General features: G+C 44.2%; 1 protein-coding gene across 5 annotated transcripts in view; it reads left to right on the forward strand.

The window, feature by feature from the left end:
- Nucleotides 1–20,873, forward strand: part of MED27 (mediator complex subunit 27) — a 198,668-nt gene that overhangs the window by 44,078 nt on the left and 133,717 nt on the right. The gene's annotated exons all lie outside the window — the stretch shown is intronic.

Raw genomic sequence — 20,873 nt, forward strand, 5'->3', positions numbered from 1 at the left:
GTGTGGAATGAACTTTGGCGAATGGAGCTGGAGAGAGAGGAGGCCCGGGCTTAGCACCAGCCCGGTCAGCCATCACGTGTGGTGGCGGGGAGGCCGGAGACCTGCTCACCCACCCACGGGCGCCCGAGGGAGAGAAGCAGCGCAGGTATAGCCTGCAGCTGTCCTGAAAAAGGCTCCCCTCTGGGGTTCTTAGCGTCAGGGCGTGCCAGACAGACCGTGCTTGCGTCTCCTCCTCTGTCCAAAGTTTCCTTGGGTTCCTCAAGATGCCTTTGCACCTTCAGGTCTTGGCTCAAATGGCACCTTCTCAGAGAGGCCTTCCTTGACCACCCTATTGAGTACTGTACCCCCCCCCCCCCCGCTGCCCCCACCTGCTCCCCCGCTCCTGACGTTGCTCATCCTGCGTGTTTTCCTTATTCCTTTTGTTCGTTGTCTTTCCCGTGCCCCTCTGGAACGTACTCTCCGTGAGGATGGGAGTCTGCTTTGTTCGTTGCTTTCTTCCCAGTATTGTACTTAGAGCTGTGCCAGGCGTACTAGATTTGCAATACATATCTATAACTATCATTCACTATTATTTTTTTTAATCATTCATTATTGAATGAGTGAAACTCTATTTGACAAGGCAGTATAGCTTAGTCATTAAACTTGCAGGGTTGGGCTCATTTGGACCTGAGATCAGCTGTGTGACTTTGGTCAAGTAACTTAACTTCCCTAAGCTTCTTCCCTTAAAGGTGAAGTGAGGTTCGTGAGAACACCTTCTCCTTTATTGGGTCGTAAATACTAAATGCCTGGCACTCACTAGACACTTAGAGGCTATTGTTATTGTTTCAGAAGTTGTGTAGACTAGGAGTCTTGATTTGTCTTTTCTGTTTCTGTGCTGCTCATTTGAGGTAAGTGTGCATGTGTGTACACGTGTGTGTGCGTGCACGTGCGTGTGCTCTGGCGAATTTATCGTGCTCTGAACGAACTAGGCCACCTTCACATACCTGTGAGCTGAAGTCTCAGCACAGACAGTCCCCATTTTTTACTCTCAACAATCGGATGTTTTATAATAAAGACATTGTAAGTCAACTATGTTTCAGTAAAGAATTAAAAAAAAAAGAATGAAATGAAAAACAAAACAAAACCCTGTATGTAATGTCCTCCTACCTTGAGTCTCTTTCTCGTTGACCTGTGCTCACAGCCAGACAGGAGAAGGGTGATGGCCACAGACAGTGCCCAGTTAGGAACTCTGCCTGAATCCACTGCATGCAAAGGGAGGAACCATCCCTAAGTTAAACAGTACGTGGGATTGCTGAGGAAACAAGGAGGGTGCTGTTAAATGTCTTCATGATAACGTGTCAGAAACCCAAGCTATCACTTTGAGATGCTGTTCTCCACCACTTGTTCATTTTTAGCCTTCTTTCGGACCTGGGAGTGAGGTATACCTTGGATTCTTCTGCAGACGTCTCTAGAGAGCATTCCCCAAGTTGCATCCTTGGACAGAGCACTGTGATGATATCAAAGTGAAGGGCAAGCTTTGTTAGGAAACTGGTTCTTGAAGAAGTGAGAACTGGGGTTTATTTTATTGTCATAATCATAAAAGGTGACTTTAGTGACCTTAAATCCTTGAGTCTGATACACTTTGATGAATTTATAATCTTGATTTGTCCATGAATACTTTAAAACTCACCTTCTCTTTCTTCCTTCCTTGAATCTAATAAAGGTAATCCCTTGTTTTTGTTTCAGATCTGTTTATATTTATGAGAGCTAATGATATGTTATGCCTTTGGGAAAGAGGAAAAATTCCTCCTGGTTCTTTAGCTGGGAGGGGCAGTAAGGCGCATTCTTTATTCCCGTGTGTTTAATAATATTGCCGTGGTACTCACGATTCCACACCTCTTCAGAGGGGCTCTGTGTCAGTGCTGTGTTGCTGCTTCTGAGATTGGCACTGTTATATTATTAATAGTACCGATCACACATGCCTTGCATTTAATATAGAACATAAGAGGCTCACCTAGCATGAATGAGAAATCCCAAATTGAAAGTGTAGATGCTATAAAATTTTTAAAGAAGGGAATGTGTTATGATTGAATTTTTGAAATAAAAATGGTGTATTTTTAATCACCAAGTTATGAATGTCCTTGGATTCTTGAGTGGGGAGAGGGGGGCTGGTAGGGAAAGGAAGGAAGGTGTCTTCCTCTTACATTTAGGCCAAATAGAATCCAGAGACTTGCACAGAACACCGAGGGTCTAAGTTACACCAACAGAAATGAAGAGCAAATGAAAAGGAGTTGAGGAAGGCAGCCGTTCCATTATTAACTCATCCGGTTATGCCAGCGACGGTGGAGATCTCAGAACAGTTGGAGATTCATGTACACAAATGTATGTGCTGAAATGCCACACTCTGATGACATTCGAGGGAGGGGTAACCTTTGATGATGAATCTTCTTGCCCTTTTTAGGGGAGTGGAAGGGGAGGCGGGTGGTACTTCACAAGACTCTAAATTTACCAAAGTTTTTCAAATTTGAATTTCCTTAGCAAAAATGTCAGATGATTGTAGATCCGAAAATGCCTTTGTTGGCATTTTAATGGTGCTTGTGGAGTGCAGCATGGTGTGCGAGTGGAAGGAAAAGCTGTTTCTTTTCTTGGTGATAATGGTATTGAATCCGAAGTCCTGGACCACACAATGTCCCAGGAATCTTCATGATGTATATATTATTGTATGTGATCTTTTCTTAAACGTTGTTAACCTGTGCCCTTTACAGACAGTGCCAGGTCAGAAAATGTCAGGGGAACTTTGGATTGCTTTCACAAGCGTGTAAAGAAAATTATTGTCCTCAAACTCCAGAGGCTCTGACGGGCATTCTTAATAGAGTGGCGTGTTTAGAGGAACAAACGCCGTGCCTGAGACTGCTTTCGGCTGGTGGGGAAGGAACAGTATTTGCGTGATAGTTTACTTCTGCACAGGACCAGTTGTGAAGGAGAAAATGTGTGTCTGCTATCTGTCAGGCTGCTGTAGACACCTATTTAATTCGTTGGAAAGGTGAATTCTCAAAGCAGGAAGCCTCCTGAAATGCTTATTCACACTCAGACAATTTATCACAGACCAGAAAGACGGCTCAGCGTGGGCTGCAGTGTCAGGCGCTGCCCATGAGGAAAGGGGCTTGACTCAAGGCTTCGGGAGAGGGGGGCAAGATGCCAAGAGGGAGGCTGGGTGGAAAAGAGGGCTTTCCTAGAGCACGTGGAACCAGGGAAATGGACCCTGGTGATGGGGGTGTTTGCCATTCCTACCGATGGGCTCTGTCTCATGAGCCCTCTCAGCCCCTCAGGTGTTAAGATCTACAATTGCTGCCTTGTTCCGTACAAAATGTTATTTGCATAGGTGAAAACGATAAAGTGTCTTCTTGTTCATCTTATCATTTGGGTCATTAAAAAAACAGAGATTTAAGTGAAAGTGAGAAAAGAAACAGTTCTTTGGCAGAGCCAGAAGCGGTGTAACTATTTTCAACCCTGTGTTTTGAAACAACTTTGGTTACTTCGGTTCAGCTCTTTCAGAAAGAAGAAAAGAAAAGAAATCAAATGTGTGGGCTTGATAGGTGGTTTTGCCAAACCACAGTCCAAAGTTGAACTGAGAGCGCCTCATCCTTTCTTTTCAAAAAGTTTACTTTCTTGGTAAACACCGAATGAGAAGCTATAAAAAGGAGCATAAAAACCATGCTTTTATTTCATGAGGCAGAGACAGTCTCTCACTCCCTTGCGCGTCTCTAGAATTTTTCCACTGTTTTTCCATCTTTCATGGTGGTTGCCGTTATGTTCTTTCTCTTGATTTGAGGCCAGGGACGGGTCCTCGGGGCTAGCGGGCTAATGGCGGAGCATCCTCCAGAGCCCAGGCTGCTCTGGCTTGCAGCTAACATCACAGTTATCACCTCGCCCACCACATCTACCTTCTGATGGCAGTGCTCACCAGTGGAAAGAAGCTCTCTGCACCTCATTATATCTGCAACCTGAGATAATTTGCAAATTAATTGATGTGTGGGAGGGAAGGCATCTGCTGTTATAAAAACCTTTAACTGCTGCAGTAAAACTTGAAATAAAATTAAGTGTTACTGTAGTAAACTAATAGTCCCCAGGTGATGACGCACATTTTGTAGTATGCAGGGGCTCACATTTTCAGGACCTGCTTAACTTTGAAGCTCTACTTTCTGTTTTCTGTTATAGTTTTTATTTTCATCAAAGGCATACAGAAAGGTGAATAAGTAATCCTACAAGGTTTGTAACAAAAGCATTCGTCCTTTGACTGTACCACATGCCACTCCCTGGAGGGAACTCCTTTGAACTCTTTTAGTTGTTTCTTTGGATACTTGCCTACAGTCTTTCTTAACAACTTGCTTAGACTGCTATTTTAGATGTCATCTTTTGACTCCACGATGGAAGACAGATTTAACTCTCATATCCCACCTTTTCCCCATCAATTTGCTTTAATTGATACTCAGTTGGTTTTTTTTTTTTTTTTTGCGGCATGTGGGATCTTCCTGGACCGGGGCACGAACCCGTGTCCCCTGCATCGGCAGGCGGACTCTCAACCACTGCGCCACCAGGGAAGCCCGGATACTCAGTTTTTATACTATCATGACTATGAGGTGTTGTTCACAGCCAAGCCATATAGTGAACCACGATTGTTGTGAAGGTTGGGGGTGGGAGGCTGTCTCGCCATTCAGAGTGCAGACTTGTCCCCCTGTTTTCAGTTGTCTCTGAGACCCTCTAGGTCAGCCTCTCCTGGCTTCTGATGGGAGTAGGGATCTACGTTTACAAAAGACTTAACCGATACTCCTTGTTTTTATTCCCACCCCACTGGCCTTGCACCATACTGGGCGCCTCCACTTCCTTAGTCTTAGAGTCTAGTTCACTTTGCTCTTTATTGACTCATTCTACCCTCCCAGCCTCCCTAACCCTGTTCCCCTCTCCCTCCCACCTCCCGCCAGCCAGGGTAGGTTTCAAGTACTGCGCTCTGCTGAGGTAGTGCTGGCCCTTGTGCTTTCTATAGTCTACGGTTTAGTTGACCTCTTTTCTGTTGTCGTCTCCTCTCCTATTCTCTTTATCCTTGGGACTTAACACCCCCTGTGTATGTGTTTGCTGTAGTTTTTGTGGTTTGGGGAGGGAGTGTAGTGAACATGACTGTTCATTCTACCATGTGCAACAAGAAGACCTCTGGCTCCAGTTTTGGATACATTTTGCCTTCTATTACACATAGGTTTCCAACATCTGAGTATTTTAAAAAGCACATTTTGATGTAATGGGCTCGTATTTTCCATGAAAGGTCTCTTTTTCATTGCACGACTCTAAGAAATTTGTGCAGACACTTGCACCTGGCTGATTTGCAATAGGGTATTATGTCTCTCGTTCCCTAGTATGCCTTCTAAGAGGATCTGTCTGATGCTAATACTTCATTGTGTAGCAGCAAAGCGAGGTGATAAAACACTGAATTCTTGAGAAGGAAAGACTGACCTTTTCCCCCTCTTTTACCTACAGGCCGTTTTAAAGCCTCTTTCTCAGTGGAGCTTTCGTCTTACGTTGGCCATCAGCAGTTAGCTTTTCCGGAGTGATAGTTGAGGGCAAGAGTACGTGGGGGGTGATTGCAGTGTTAAAGGCTGAACTTTTCAAAGAAGCAGTGACTCCATTAAAATTAGAGCCGCTGCCCTTGTGCAGGGACAGGGGAAGGCCAGCAGTGCTCTAGTGAGGGGGAGGAGGGATGCTGTCCCCAAGACTAAGTATGTCTCTGGTGCCAGTGCACACAGCCCTGCGTCTTGGAATAATGGTGGAGCACCTGGCCAGGCACTCACCAGGCCTGTGCCATCTTGAACAGATGGACCATCTTATGCACTGAATGTTTATATCCCCCCCCCCCCCGCAAATGTCATATGTTGAAGCCCAAATGTTACCTCATTGTGATTGTATTAGGGGGTGGGGCCTTTAAGGTGATTAAATTAGATGAGGTCATGAGAGTAGGGCCCCCATAATGGGATTAGATATCCTTACTAGAAGAGGCCGAGGGACCAGAGCGCTTTCTCTTTGTGAGCACACAAAGAACAGGTCGTGTGAGCACATGGTGAGATGGTGGCCTTGTGCAGGCTAGAAGGAAGTCCCTCACTGAGAACCAGGTCTGCTGGCACCTGGATCTTGGACTTCCCAGCCTCCAGAAGTGTGAGAAATAAGTGTCTGTGACTGAGCCTCCCAGTACTTTGTTACGGTAGAGCTGAGCTGATGGAGGCAGACAAGTAAAGCCTTGTACATCTCTTCCTGTCCTTGGAAATGAGGACATAGCCACCCATTTCAGCATGCTGCCTTTGAGGGATCTTTGCACTTTCTGTATGGGAAGTCGAGCCCATTTAAATCCACCTTGCTTGACCTCTGCGCCACCTTTAGCGGCAGCTCACGCACACACAGTAGCCTGTACACTTTGATCTGCAACTTTTGGGCTCCCCTCCCCCCTTTTTTGCAAGGGTAATGCAAAATGCAGCTCACAAGGCTGTCTCATACCTTATTAAAACATCATTTCCCCTGCCTTGTTCCCAGATTTGTGTGCTTAATCATAGAAGGGCAGCTTGTTCAAATATACGTTCTTGTTTGGAAAATTCTGTTGGCTTGTCTTCCTCAACCCCCCCTCCCGCCCCCCTGCATAGTTTGTAACCCTGCTTCACGGAGGCTGTTCTTATTAAATATCATAACTTGCTCATTGGAAAGTTACTTGTAAACTTAATTAACTCTCTTGAGTTAATTTTCTCCCTTTAATTGCAGCCTCCTTGGTCATGGTTTTCCATACTCTGACCTGCGTCTGTTAAAGACTTGGTAAATAGTGTTGGAACGCCAGCTGGTGATGTATGGACCTCTTCAGCATCTCTTTGATTTATGTGCAGTGCTGTGGAAAAAGGCAAAGAAAGCAAATTATGTGGCAAAAAATGTTGCCAATCTTCACTTTTTTAGTTTTAAAAAGTACACTTATCAATCAAATCTGATGGGTTTTCTTTTTTATAAAGATTGAAAATTTAACTATTTGAAGACTCTTGCAATGCAGGTTTTGTATTTGCTTAATCAAGTGTAGGTTAGAGCTGGAGTAGGGTCTCAGAATTCTAAAAGCTCTTTCAGTCTCTACTGTGCGACCCTATCCTGCTGTCTCCACCAGTCTTCAACAACATATGCATGAAACAGTCAGATTTTTTTTTTATAGGAGTTGGAAAGATGGAAGCTTCTCAACGCTGGAAGCATATTGCGTCTGTGTTTAAAACCCTGAATCCACGTGGGGGGCCAACTAGTGTTGTGTCCTTAGATTAGCTAATTGTGACTTGTCTGAGGTTTCCCTGTGTAGCGTATTCTTGGTGGGTTCCAGCTAGAGACTGACTTCTTCAATCAGGGAGTCAACAGATGTTTTTGAGATTATACTATGAATGGATTCAGACTTTAGTGTGTCTGAGAGCTGCCTGGGTTGCTTCTTACAGTGTTCATTCCTGGGCTCCCTGGTAGAAATTCTGATCCAACAGATTTAAGGTGGGGCCCTGGAATCTGCATTTTTGGTGGGCACTCTATAGGTGATTCTGATAGCAGAGGATTTCGGGCTGTTTTGAAGAATGAGGCTATAGTACCCTTTGATTGTACCACTCCCCTGCCTAATATCCTCAGTGGCACCCCTCCCCCCGACTGTCTACCAAGTAAAGTCCGCAGAGGGTGTGAAAAAATCCATACTGCTTGGGAGTATATGGATTTTTAATTTGTGTAGGCAGGGTGCGTGGGTCTGGCTGTGCACCGTTCCTGCGATGCTTCCGTGCCTTTACTGAGTGTCTTCTTATTTATTCGTTCATCAGGCACTTACTGAGCTACAGCTGTGTGGCAGGCACTGTTCTGAGTGTCGGAGCTGCAGTGGTGATGAAGAGAGCCAGCGTCTGGGTTTCAGTGGAGCTTTTATTCTAGTGTATGTGTTGGGGGTGGGGTAGAGCGGGGGATGTAAACACTAAACAAAGAAACAAACAATACGTATAAAATACCTGTTTGGGTTTACTGCGGTGATTAAGGTAAAGCACTGTGGTGGGATGGAGAGTACCCAGAGGCGCCTTTGGAGCCGGTGGCCAGAGGAGGCTCTCTGCGAAGGTGAAGTTCAGGTTGAGACCCTCGTGACAAGAAGTCGCGCGTGCTGGCCGGCCCGCTCGCCACTGCCTGGCCCGGCTTCACAGCTCCGTATCCAGAGCTTTCGGGTCCGACTGTGTTTTGGATTTTGAGCATTTTGGATTATTGAAAGGTAGCGTGGTTCATATGCTACGAATGTCTCCAGCGGGGCCTGGGGCAGTAAGTACCCTGTAATCAAACATTGTGTAGCAAAACGTTCGACTGTTCACACTACGTGAGATAAATTAGGGTTTAAATAGACTCACATCAGTTCATGTCCGTTTTTGCTGCCACAGGAGTTTTGGCGCCTGTATTGATGAGAAAGCTTTTGACTTTCAAAACTTTTTACACGTTTTTATATTGCAAAAAAAAAAAAAATTGTGGCTCTGTAATGCCAGCTTCTTGTCCATCCTTTGCTTCTCAGGTGTGAGAAGGCACTAACTGGGTGAAAAGGTGGTGTGTGTGAATTTGCCCACTCACATAGCAGCAGGCGGAGGCCTGGAAGAGAACAAGGGCAAGTCAGGAGCAGCTGGTTGCAGGGAGTTGGGAGAGGCGGCGAGTGCCAGCAGTCAGAGCGGCCGTGAGCTGGGCAGTGGTTGGCCGAATGGCACGAGCTTGCTCCTGTTTTCTAAGGGGACTGCTTGGGGACACATATGCTCTCTCTACTTCCCAGGGAGCCTCACAGCAAACCCTTATTAACTGGGTGTGACTGCTCGTTGCACCCTGAAAAGGCTGAGCTGGGCCTTTTCCCCTTGTCTAGAGCAATGCTCCACATAACAATAATAATAACACGAGCCAATGTGTATATAGGACTCATTGTGAACTAGGTGTTATTCTAATTCATTTAATTCAATCAAACTATGCAACCACCCTATGCGGTAGGTACTATTATCTCTATTTTACAGATGAGGAAAGGGGAGGAAGGGGAGGCAGTAGAGCCCCATCATCCTTCCACTTTGTAGGGACCTTATGCAAGAAGGTGATTCAGAGTCTAGATTCCCACTGTACTCTGTCATTTAGTTCAAATCTCCCCTAGCTGTCCCCTGCTAGTTATTCATGTATTCATTTATTTTAAAAAATACTTCGATACAAGGGTTTGTTAAAAAAAAAAGCAAAAAGGAAATAAAATTAAAAATCCTTACTGAGAACATGCCAAGTTCTGGAGAAGCCATGGAGTGTAGTGGTTACAGAGCAGGGACTTTGGGGCCAGGCTGTCCAGATTCCAAGCCTGACCCTGCCACTTACTGGGCTCCATGACCTTGGGCAGGCCACGTACCACCTGTGGCTCAATTTCCTCATCTGTAAAATACAGATAATAGTACCTACCTCATAGGATGGTTGTATAGTTTGATTGAATCAAATGAATTAGAATAACACCTAGTTAGTTCACAATGAGTCCTATATACACATTGGCTCGTGTCGTTATTACCGTTATGCGGAGCGTTGTTCTAGACAAGGGGACCTAGCAATGAAGACTGAGGAGCTCTGTGGTGCTCTTAGCTGCTCTTACGGAGCGTGCATTCTAGGCAGATCTTGACCCTCTAAAAGCAGAGAACATTTCTTTTTACATCCATCCGTGTCTAGCACTGTGCTCTGCATCTGTCAAGCATCCCATTCCCAGCACACATTTATGGAACATCCTGTAGAGCCCTCTGCTCGGCCTGTAGGGCTTGTCAAATGGTACGAGACAGTCTGGCAAAGACACGTACACAGAAAACCGTTCTCTAGTGGCCAGCCCTGTAAAAGGGGCTTCGGAAAGACTTCTGGACTGGCTTGAACTAGCTTCAGCTCTTCTCAGCTGCTACCTGCCAGGTACTTAAGGGGAAAGGAGGTGTATTTACTTGAGTAACAAAAGGAAGCATGGGCTGTGGCACCAGTTGCCTACTGTCTTCCCTTCTCTGGTCCAAAAGGAGGCTGCTTCTCACCTCTGGACGGATGTGGCTGGTGATAGACGTGTTGTCACTGTTCCTTCCTGGACATTCCCAGCTGCCTCCCGCTGTCCCCATTTTGTACGCGTGACTTGTTCTTTACAGCACAATTGGGGGTTTGTGGGGGGCTGCCAAGCATCATAGAAGTAAGTAACTTGCACATCAGAGCAGCCCTTTCTGTGTCAGGGGCTCAGCTCTCTTATGGTCCTGCCAAACTCTGTGCACTCCCCTCACCCAGATCCACCCAGAAACAGGCCTGTTTTTCTTCACTGGTCCATCTCCTCTAAGGTTTTTCCATCAGAGGCAAGGCCTTCCAGTTATTGGCTTAGTCACCTCTCACACTCAGTCTAATTGTTAATGGCTCAGCAGCCTCAGCTGAGTAATAATAATCATAGTTAACATTTCTCGAGTGTGTACTTTGTGCCAGCCACTTTGCTCAGTGCCTTCATGTACTTAATTCTCACTAACTCCAAGAAGCTGACTGTGGTTTTGCTCCGTGAAACCCCAGATCGTTTCTAGGGTCATCAAGTGGTATCGAGGAGCAGTATTATCTCCAGTAATAGAAGAGAACTGAGGCTCTGGAAAGTTGAACAACTCACCCAAGCTCACGGGTGGTTAAGTAGAGGGCTCATGGTTTATATCCACATAGTTGACTACATACCTACACTCTTCATTAGATTAAGATCAGTAGAAGTCGTACCTCAGTCCTGTTGATCAGTAGAAATTTCACACTGACCTGTTGTTCATTTTAAACCGAAAACATACCCGTTTTATCCTGTGCAGACATTCACAGTCAGAACTTAAACCAACCAAAAAACCTTTAACAGTCCGATAAGGAAGGAAACAAGTACAGTCGGCTCTTTGTATCCGTGGGTTCCGCATCCTCGGATTCAACCAACTGCAGAGCGAAAATATTGGGGAAGAGAATTCCAGAAAGCTCCAAAAAGCAAGAGTTGAATTTGCCACCCACTGGCAGCTATGCACATAGCATCTACATTGTTTTTATTTACATGGCATTTACATTGTATTAGGTATTATAAGTAATCTAGAGATGGCTTAAAGTATACGGGAGGATGTGTGGAGGTTATATGCAAATACTGCACCACTTATATAAGGGACTTGAGCATCTGCGGAGTTTGGTATCCACGGCAGGTTCTGGAACCAGTCCCCCGTGGATACCTAGGGAAGACTGTACTCTGGGAGTCTGGAGAGAGACTTTGATCTTCCAGTGCTGAATACTTTGTTAGCTGCCTAAGAAATACTCTGCAACTTGCTTGTTTAATGCATCAAGGTTGAGCCAAGTTTCTGGGCATTTAGGTGGTTCGTAGCTTTGAGAACCGCTCTCCACGGTGTACTAGAAGGGGCTTCCCAGCTGACCCTCTGGGCCGCCTGTCGTGGTGAGTGCTTGCAGCGTCTCCCTAGGCCCCGTACAGTTGTCCTGGGTGAGGCATCACCAACGTGACGGATCCTTTTCCTCATTTGTACAAGAGGAACCAAGTCGGGGCTCCTTCTCCGCACACCGAACTCATTCAGAACAGCGGGGATGGGGGCGTACTTTTTCCTTTTTCCCATTACACTTACCAGTTTATTATCTGACATGTTTAGGATGACAGTATTTGATTAAAAGGTGATATACTCTTAATCAGTTTTGTGAAAATTCGGTCATTCTCGGCATTGTTGGAAGAGGCGAATTTTGGGGCATAGTCACTTCTGATAATCACAAGACCAACTCTGCCTGTTCCCCGGGCGCTGGGCCCTGTGCTTACATCTTCTGCACGTACCATATCACTTAATTTCTATGACTGACCTGCCGTTTCTTCATCTGTAAAAGGAGGCTGCGATGCCTCTCTCCATGGGGTTGTTGTGAGATAAGGAAGAGGCACTTTTGAAGTCTGCCTTAGGGCGTGTGCTCAGTCAACAGGAGAACAGCTTTGTCCTTGCGAGAGAAATCTGTTGTTTTTTTTCCCCATATTGGGCTGGTGGAGAAACAGGCTCAGAGGGAAGAGGAAACACCCAGAAATGCCCAGAATAACTTGTACTTGAGCTGAGGTTTGAATTCGGGGCTGTCTGACTACAAAGCTCGTCCTCCTGGTACCCAGGAGGGTCCCCTGGTACCCAGGGGACCACACTGCCTCTGGAGTTGCAGCCTTTGCTGCCAAAGCACAAAGGAAAGCACTTGCCTCCTTGGACTTACTGCCCCCAAGCCACCAGGCTTTATTCCTCCTATTCCCGAAGGGAGAAGGCAGTTGTTAAAAATGATCAATAAGAAAAGTGTCTTCCTGAACGTTTTCTTCTATTTCCTGATTCCTGCTCTCACAGGCCTCTGACCTGAGCTGCTGGCCTTTTGCTTCCACTCCTGTTATTTTCAGCTTGTCTGACTGACATCATAGTTACATATCTTTTAAAGTCAGAAAAGTCAGTGATCGTATGGCTGCTTCCTATTCTCCTTCCTTCTGAGTTTTCTCTGTGCTGCCTTTCCCTCTTCCCCGCCTCCTTGCTTCATTTCCTGAGTAAGCAAGGGCTGGGGCTGAGGCTGGTCAGATCCCTGATTTGGAGCCAGTTGGCTCCCAGCTGACGATGTTTATGATGTTTACGGAAGGAAGAAGAAGAAGCCGATGGGGGCTGCTTTTGATGGTAATGAAAATGATGCTTAAAGCAGAGCTCCGCATTTCATGACATTAGAAGAAGGAAGAGTTAAACTGTCCAACTAAATCTAAACTGACTGACGATGAGCACATAGGAATCATTTTTACTACCCATAAAAGAAGTTTGTAATAATCTAATCATAATTTTAAATTGGTCAGATTGGTAATTTTTTAAAAATCATGTTTACTGGTTTCTCGACTGAAATCTTTTCAGTGATAAGTCAGCAAATGACTAATGCTTAGAATTCAGTGTCTAGAATTGAGGTATGGAAGTGTCCGGTGGTTGTCATTTTACTCATTTCTCAGTTGAAAAACCTCTGTTTTCTTTGGGAGGAAGAAAAAGAAAGAAATATCCAGGGACACACCTATTATATGGGAATATTCAGTTCTTCCTCCAGGCCTCACCTATGAATGTTTGGGAGGAATAACAAAGTAGTGTGTGTCAACAAACATTTGTTACTCGCTAGACCTCTAGCATTGCACTAGATTTCAGCTAACAGCCAAGCATCAGACATCACAAAGAGCCCTTTCCCTTCTTTAACTGCCTTAAGTAGAGACTTCTGGTGACTGATAAAATGTTTGCGTTTCAAAAATATATTTAAATTTCACCAATGCAAGTTTAGACTGCATTTTCGTAGAGAAATACAACATCATAGAATTTCAGTGTTAGAAGGCACCTTAGACATCATTCTAGCCTTCCATTTTAGACTTTGGATCCAGGCCCTAGGTATGCAATAGAAAACTAGTGTTTGGCATTTCTGGTGGAAATGTAAAGCTAATTCTGGGGCGTGTCCTTCTTCCCTGCTACTTCTGTCTTTGGTCAGTGATAGAGAAAGGTCAAGGACACATTTTGTTTTTGTTGGATATAGTATAGTGTGTAAATGGGTAATGATTCTGGGGTGGTTCAGGCTTAGTTGGAGACAAGGACATGGTGGCCCATCTGGCATGGACTGCTTCCTCTAATACGAATGCAGGTGAGCAGGATTGCCCCCGTGTTGTCCCTCTTCAGAGGACGTGCGCTCATTGTCGCCATCGTTTACTAGCCTGTTAGAACGCTCTCATTAGTGAATCGTCAGGTTCTGCCTTGATCCTGTTTGCATATCCTGCCTTCACCTTCTTCAGTGGCCCGGTGGCCCCCCAACATGTTTTTTATGACCCTGTGCATTGCTCTCCAGGACCACGCAGGGCAAACAGGTTGAAAGCCTGGTATGAAAGGCAGGGTGGTTAACAGGAGATGGGGCAACACCAGTTTTTGTGTACCCTTGTCTGTCTGTTAGGGTCTCTTTTTCGCTTTCTTTTGTCTGCTTTCTCTCTGCCTCTACAAATAGTCCCTACGATGGCTGTTTCCTCCGTTTTTAGCCACATTCACAGTTTGCTTTTTGTTGGATCTGTTTAGATACATGAGTGATATAACTGTTCCAGCTGATTGACATCCTTGAAGTATGACAACATGCATGCAGCTGTAGTGTAAACAGGGGCAGTTGTGGAGAAAGGCCTGTTAATAAAGGTGTGAGTTTTGGAACTCTCCAGAGGAACAATTCTAAACAACTCTAAACATTGCAGATATTTAAGAAAGAAGAAGACTGCTATCCATGCTCTCTATTTACTTCTTTGACAGTTTTGAAGTTTGGACATTTGAGGACTCATATGTAGGAAAAAAGAAACCCAAATGGCGTTTAGCATGGAAATGATGCCACAGTTGAGCAGAAGCACAGCCCTGACTTGGTGTCCTGCTTTCATGGTAATTGAAAGGCCTGAAATCCAGCTTCCCAGTAGAGAACAAATAGGCAAATAAATTGGACGCTTCCTTATGGTTTATTGATGCTGTTTTGCCCAAGTAAAAAAAAAACAATATACCCATAAAAGCTCAAATCTAAGGTTGTTTTTTCTTTCTTTCTTTTTCATATTGGCTATATGAAAGAAGCAGTAGGAGATAAAATGAGAAAAGAACCTAATATCATTATCCGATACTTAGATAAAAACCTGAGCAAAACAATTAGATTTATGGTATTTTTCTGTAGTTGTTTTCCTTGGCACAGATAATACCAGGCAACCTTGCTTCTTTCTTTCCTTAGAATTATGTTCCAAAGAAGAAGCAGAGCTTTATTGTAATACATGGTTCTTTCTCATTAGCTGGAAACAAAACACATTTTAATAATGAGGGGCAAAGGTTTTTGCAACTCGAAGTGGTGACGAAGTGTTCCTAGTTTTGTACAAATAATGGTTTTAGTTGAAAGCTTAATGGTTTAGGAGAAATATGACTGTATGAAAATCTCACCTTAGCCTCCCCCACCCTCCCAGCGCCACATACACACACGGCAGCTTCATGGCGTGTGGCTTGATCCAGGTGTTTGTGGCATGAACTGATCCCGGTGTCAGATGTCCCTAGACTGGGGCCGTGAGCTTGGCGTGCACTCTTGCGTCTTGGGAAGATTGTCAGCACACTTATGCCAACCAGCTCTGGTTGTTATGGTCAGTGATGTGCAGGGGAAGTGGTCCCACGTGGATAGTGCCCTTGCCTCTTACTACCATGATGTATGACACAAATTCTCAAAGATGATCCCTCAGTAAAAACAGATAATAGACATGTGGATTCTCCTGGACAATAAGGTAATTTATGAAAACCCATGAAGCACCAGCACGGTTGCCCCATCAAACGATATCAAGGCTGCTAGGAAGGTCAGATGTGTTACTGCTGAGTCTAGAATTTACGTTTTCTGACAATATTGAGGTTTCTATGGTTTCTTGGTTTCTTTTCACCAAAGTTTTTGATGCCGGATGATACTAAAACCTTAAAATGGTAGCATTTAGAACTTCCCCAAACTCCCCACCTTAGACATGACTGGAGTCAGTAGGAGGGAAAAACATGTGACGTCTCAGCGCCTGCGAGAGGTCAGAGCGAACAGAGCAGACAAGAGCCAGCGAACGCCAGTGACGCTCCGCGCCCGCTCCCTTAGCGCTAGTTCCCGCCTGCCCGAGAAGAAGACCTGTGTGTCATTGCCGAAGCAGAGGTGACACACGCCAGGTCCTCCGGTTAGAAAGATGCAGCACACTTAAAACCACAGGAAGAAGATACGTAAGGTGGACCTTGAATGGCCTTTTTCCCTCTTGTGATATGTGTGACCTCTTTAAGGTCAGAGTCTCCTCTCCCGTAAAGTGGGGGGGGGGGGGGGGGGGGAGGGGGGGCTTCACTAAGACTCCTCTCTGACATGAGAATTCTATGATTTGAAGTAATCCGAGTGCAGTCCCCATGGATGCCTTTTCCTGAACTCAAGCCTGCGGAGAGGTTCAGACATGCCCGCTTTTTTAGCAATTAGAGTAAGAGGGAGAAAGGATTCCTTCAGGGCTCTGTCACAACAGTGAGCACCTGCAAAGCTGTGTGTTTGCTTTTGTAAGAGACCAGCCTTAAGAGGACTGTCTGATGGAGTCATTCTGTTCTCCAGATTGGCTCCAGTGACAGGCCAGGCCAGGGCAGTTTCACCAATCTGCCAGTCCACTTAGGAGCTGACAAATTCATTAGCATCACCTGTACGTCATGCGCTACCCTGCAGGTTGCAGAGAATGCAGGCTAATCAATAACAAGGCTGTGTCCTCCAGATGTGTCTCCCTCGTGGCCAGCTTCACTCCTGGACCAAGAAAGAACACCAGGCTACTTTACCTGCTGCCAAATCCCGGTGACAGAGAGGAGCTCTGCTGGGAGAAGGGAGCTGCCCGAGGGGGACTGGAGGAGGCCCAGGGGCTCCCCAGCCTTCATCTCTTCTTCCCCTCCTGTGGCCCTGCTCTAAGCCAGCCAGAATTTATTATGACTTACTTCTAGCTCATTCTTTATCCAAAGGGTTTAGTTACTGGAAGTACCGATGTGTCTTCCTAGTGTTCTTAGAAACGTATGTGTAATTCTGTGTAAAGTGATTTTTAGAAATAAAATGAAATGCCTTAAGGTTTGGAGGAGTCTTGCTGTCGTTGTTGTTGAACTTGCCCCCACCCTTAAAGAAGCCTTTGATGAGTCTTTGAAAACAAAACAATGGTTTTCAGAGTAGGAAGAATCGAACCTTCATTGATCTGGCTTATAAATTTTGAGATTTTTGAATGTCAGTTTTCTTAAAGTGGGATTCAGGCCATATGGCATGGGTAGGATAGTGTTGCTTATGAATAGATGCTGTACCATGGTCCCCTGGGAGGTTCTAGGAACCACTACAGCTTTTAAGTACTAGGCCTAATTGAACACCACTGGCTTAATTAGTATATTGAATGTAATCAGTATGATGAACTTCCTTCTATTTTCTTCTCAAACTTCTGTCCATTGCAGAACACGTCCTTTATCTATCTGGAGCAGGTAGAGCATTCAGAACAACATGGAGGACGTGAAACAAGTTGGAGAACTAAGCAGGGGGATCATTGCTCATCTGATTTTCTGAACCCGAGATTTAAGTCAGAAACTTTGCATTTGAGTCCTATTTTTAAAAATAATTTCCTTTCATGTCATCTCCTTCCAGTACATTTTGTTACTTGTGATTTGAAGCATATTAACGCTAATTGGATTTGGACTTTTTGAAAAGCAGTAAAGACTTAGGCTATCCAGAGGAAAAGGGTTTGCTGTTGTATGAAATTGTAGGGACATTACTTCAACACTTTGTGGTGAAGTCAAATACCCATGTAACTTCTTTAGAAACCTAGAGGAATCAAACCTTAGAGCTAGGTGGATCCTTGGAGAAAACATAACGCATGTTTTGCAGAGAGGGGAGTGAGATGTGTAAGACCGCTTGTTAGTAGCAGAGCTCAGTAGCACATTTTCAAAGAGAATGCTTGTTACAGAGGCTCTTAGTCTGTACACTAGAGTTTACCAGGACCCTACCTGGTAACATTCAACACTTGTGCATGTTTAATATTACTAAAACAGCATTACTTTAAGAAATATGCAGTAAATCAAGGTTTTCCTAATTCAAAATGGTGTTTCCCTCAGATCATTATGAGTTGCTGAAAATATCTCAGGCCTAGAGCTAATTAGTAGACATAATTGATTAGAAAGGGCTTTAGGTTGAGAACTGACAGAAGAATCCGAGGTTAGTCATAGAAAATAGAAGTTTGACATTAATAGATAGCAAAATAGGAACTGAGAGAAATGTTCTCAAAATCCAGAGAACATGGAAATAGCTGCTACTGCGGAGTAGCCACTTACCAGTAAATGAAGAGCCCCCTCACCGCAGCTGACCACACAAACACTCCCATTCCCCACAGCTGTGAGATGTGGAAGTTAAAAGAATGGACGGCTTTATTTCTCTCCCCCTTTCATTTTATTCTTGCTGATTAATGGAGAAATGATCTTGGATAGAAAAATCACATTATAACTTTGATAAGTTAGTTGCCTTTTGAAATAGAGTTGCTCCCAAGCCACATATGTTTATTGAAATATATATTTTATAGAAAATATTACAGAGCCTGTAACTGAAAACTTATGGCAGTATTTTGGGGAGTGATATGTTCTTAATGTTAATTTGTAGATTAGCTCTGAACTCCCTTCTCCTGTTCTAGAACCATTGTCTGAGTGAACATTTTCCAAGAGTCTTTTCAAATCTAAACTGTGTTTCATGGAATGGAGTATTTAGTGCTTAAATAATGTATAAATCCAGTTGGACAGGAGCTGCCTGTCAGTTTTATTAACTTTGACCTTTTCTCCCATTATAAAGATGGTTCGGTAAATATTTAATGGGCTCCTTATAGATCTTGACAGTCGGAGCTGTGATCCTGGAAACCGAGAAGCGTATATATGGTGAACAAATGTTGCTTAATCACTGTGAGTCAGCTTTCAAAGGCAGGTTTCGTTTTGGGGCAAGAAAAGTCCTTCCATCTTCCTGTGCTCTTAGGGGTGTGGTGTACATTAAGAGCATCCAAGATGGTAGAAGTTTCAAAGGAACCCTTTGAAAGACAGCAGCTAGCATGCGTTTCTGCTGTTTTGGGTTGGTTTGTTTGGGCAGATGACGCCAGGTGGGCAGAATCACCGTGCTGCTCTGCGTGGTTGGCAGGACTCGTCCACTCAAAAGAGTCAGCAGGGCTGGAGTGGCTGAGCTTGCGTGGACCCCAGTAAGATACACAGAAGAAGGAGAGCCAAAAGGAGAGACGATTCCTTGAGCCAGGAGGGGACCCCTGCCAAGCTGTCTTTCCCTTTAATTCCGTAAAGCTCCATGCATATTGCACTCATTGCAGATTCTGGTGGGGAAGATCGAAACCCAAGTAGCTGACATTTTGAAACATCGTCTTTCAAACTCGTACTGTCCCTTGCTTCCATCGATTTCCCATTTAAGAAATCTGTCGCAGAAAAACAAATTTGAGCAAAATTCATTGGTCTGCGATGAGTTGTTAGAGCCAAATTATGCCCCCCCTTTCCGCCCCGAGAAGAGCTCCGTTCTTATTATCAATGTGATGTATCTTTGTCTTGTATTGTGCAGCCATAGGGCTCCCCCAGCAAATCGACCAAGTAAATCAAGAGCCTGTTAAAAAGCAATATGGGTGCTCCAAACACAGACACCTCAGTGTTACTGGGTCACTGGATAGCTTCATTTTTATAGCCACTTTCAAGAAGCAGATCATTTCAATTGGTTTTGTTTTCTTCCACTCTGTATTTGTTGTGTGCAGCCCAGTGGCTTTAGGTGAGGCCATTTAGTTTTCAGAACGTTATTACCCTTTGCATCCAGGGCCCGGCCCCTTTTGTATGGTGGTCACCAGTTTCATTACCATGAGCTGTAATGTAGCTGACTCTGCAAAGGAAATCTATGCCTTGGAAGAGCATTTTGAAAAGAAATTGATTCAGAGCTTCAGAATGAATTACTATTTGTATATTAGTTAATTCTAAATAAATGTTTGAAAGACCTCGCTTAATGTGAGACGGGAGGAAGAAACATACTGGATGTTGTAAATGGTCTCAGTCCAAATTCTTAGCTTGGCATTTTCACATCTGAATGTTTTATTTACATCTGTTGAAAATTGGGATACCTTTCAAGGATAATTTTATTATAGAGATGAATGACAGCTCTTAAGATCTAAAATACAAAAGTATGGGATTTAAAAAAGGAGGATGGGAGTCACGGTCACATGTCAAATTGGATATAAGCTTCATTTGGCAATGAGTGAGAGTGATGAGTTGTATTTTAAATTGAAAGATCGTCATGATCGGAGTTGGGGGCGAGGGAGATTGACTGCATTGGGGCGCAAGGGAACTTTCTGCAGGGATGGAGATTTTCTGTATCTTGATTGGGGTGGCAGTGTCCCAGGTATACGTTGTCAGAACATCACACTGTACGCCTAAAATGTGTGCATTTTATTTTATGTAAATTATAACTCAATAAAGAAGATTTTTTGAAAAGTCCTGTTTGTTTTAGAATTAGGCAGTATTATTTCTCTCTTCCAATAGAGAAATCAAAGTCTAGAAAAGTAAGATGATCTGTCCTAAGTAACCTCGAAGCTCAGCAGTTTGTCGTGGACAAAGCAAAGGATGCTGGCTGTCAGCCCATTTAAAGTCTCCTGCTTCCTTACCCCAGTTGTATGGTTCCAGTTGCGTGCACATGGAGTGGAATTAACTTCTCCAACCAGTTCTGTTCGGTGAAGCTATATCCATTTGTATACGTTATCGTAAGATATATTCACGTGTTTATTCTTGTGATTGATACTTGTATCTTAACCACGGGAAACAGCAGCCCAGCGGTATGTTTGAATCTGTTTATGATAAGCCTGTTGTGCTCCTGGTTTACTGCAGTGGACCATGAGTTATATGCTTTTTATTATAAGCAAGACATGATGGCAGCAGGAGTTCCCAGAACTAATCTGTCTTTAAGGAAGCCCACTGTCTCCTCTTGTAAAAAAATGACATAAGCTTTAAAACCATTTACATAACGCATATATGAATAGCGGTGAAAAATAAAGTAAAAAAGTATCCCAATTCTACTATTTCGAAATACACTGTTAACATTTTAGAGAACATGTGTTTAAGTGTCTCTCTGTTTACAGTGTAACCTGTTTGGTTTTTTTTTAATTCAACAAAATGGTGTTTTCAAGTTCTCTATGTATTTTACCCAATTTCCCAGTTATTGTTGGTCATTTAGATTGTTTCCAGTTCTCTATCATTTTGTAATGCCACGCTGGACACCTTATTCATGTTTCTTTTCCTATTTGTCTG

The sequence above is a fragment of the Aethalodelphis obliquidens genome, unplaced genomic scaffold (assembly GCF_003676395.1).
Source record: "Aethalodelphis obliquidens isolate GAN/ISIS:26980383/991018 unplaced genomic scaffold, ASM367639v1 scaffold7, whole genome shotgun sequence".
Lineage (NCBI taxonomy): Eukaryota > Metazoa > Chordata > Mammalia > Artiodactyla > Delphinidae > Aethalodelphis > Aethalodelphis obliquidens.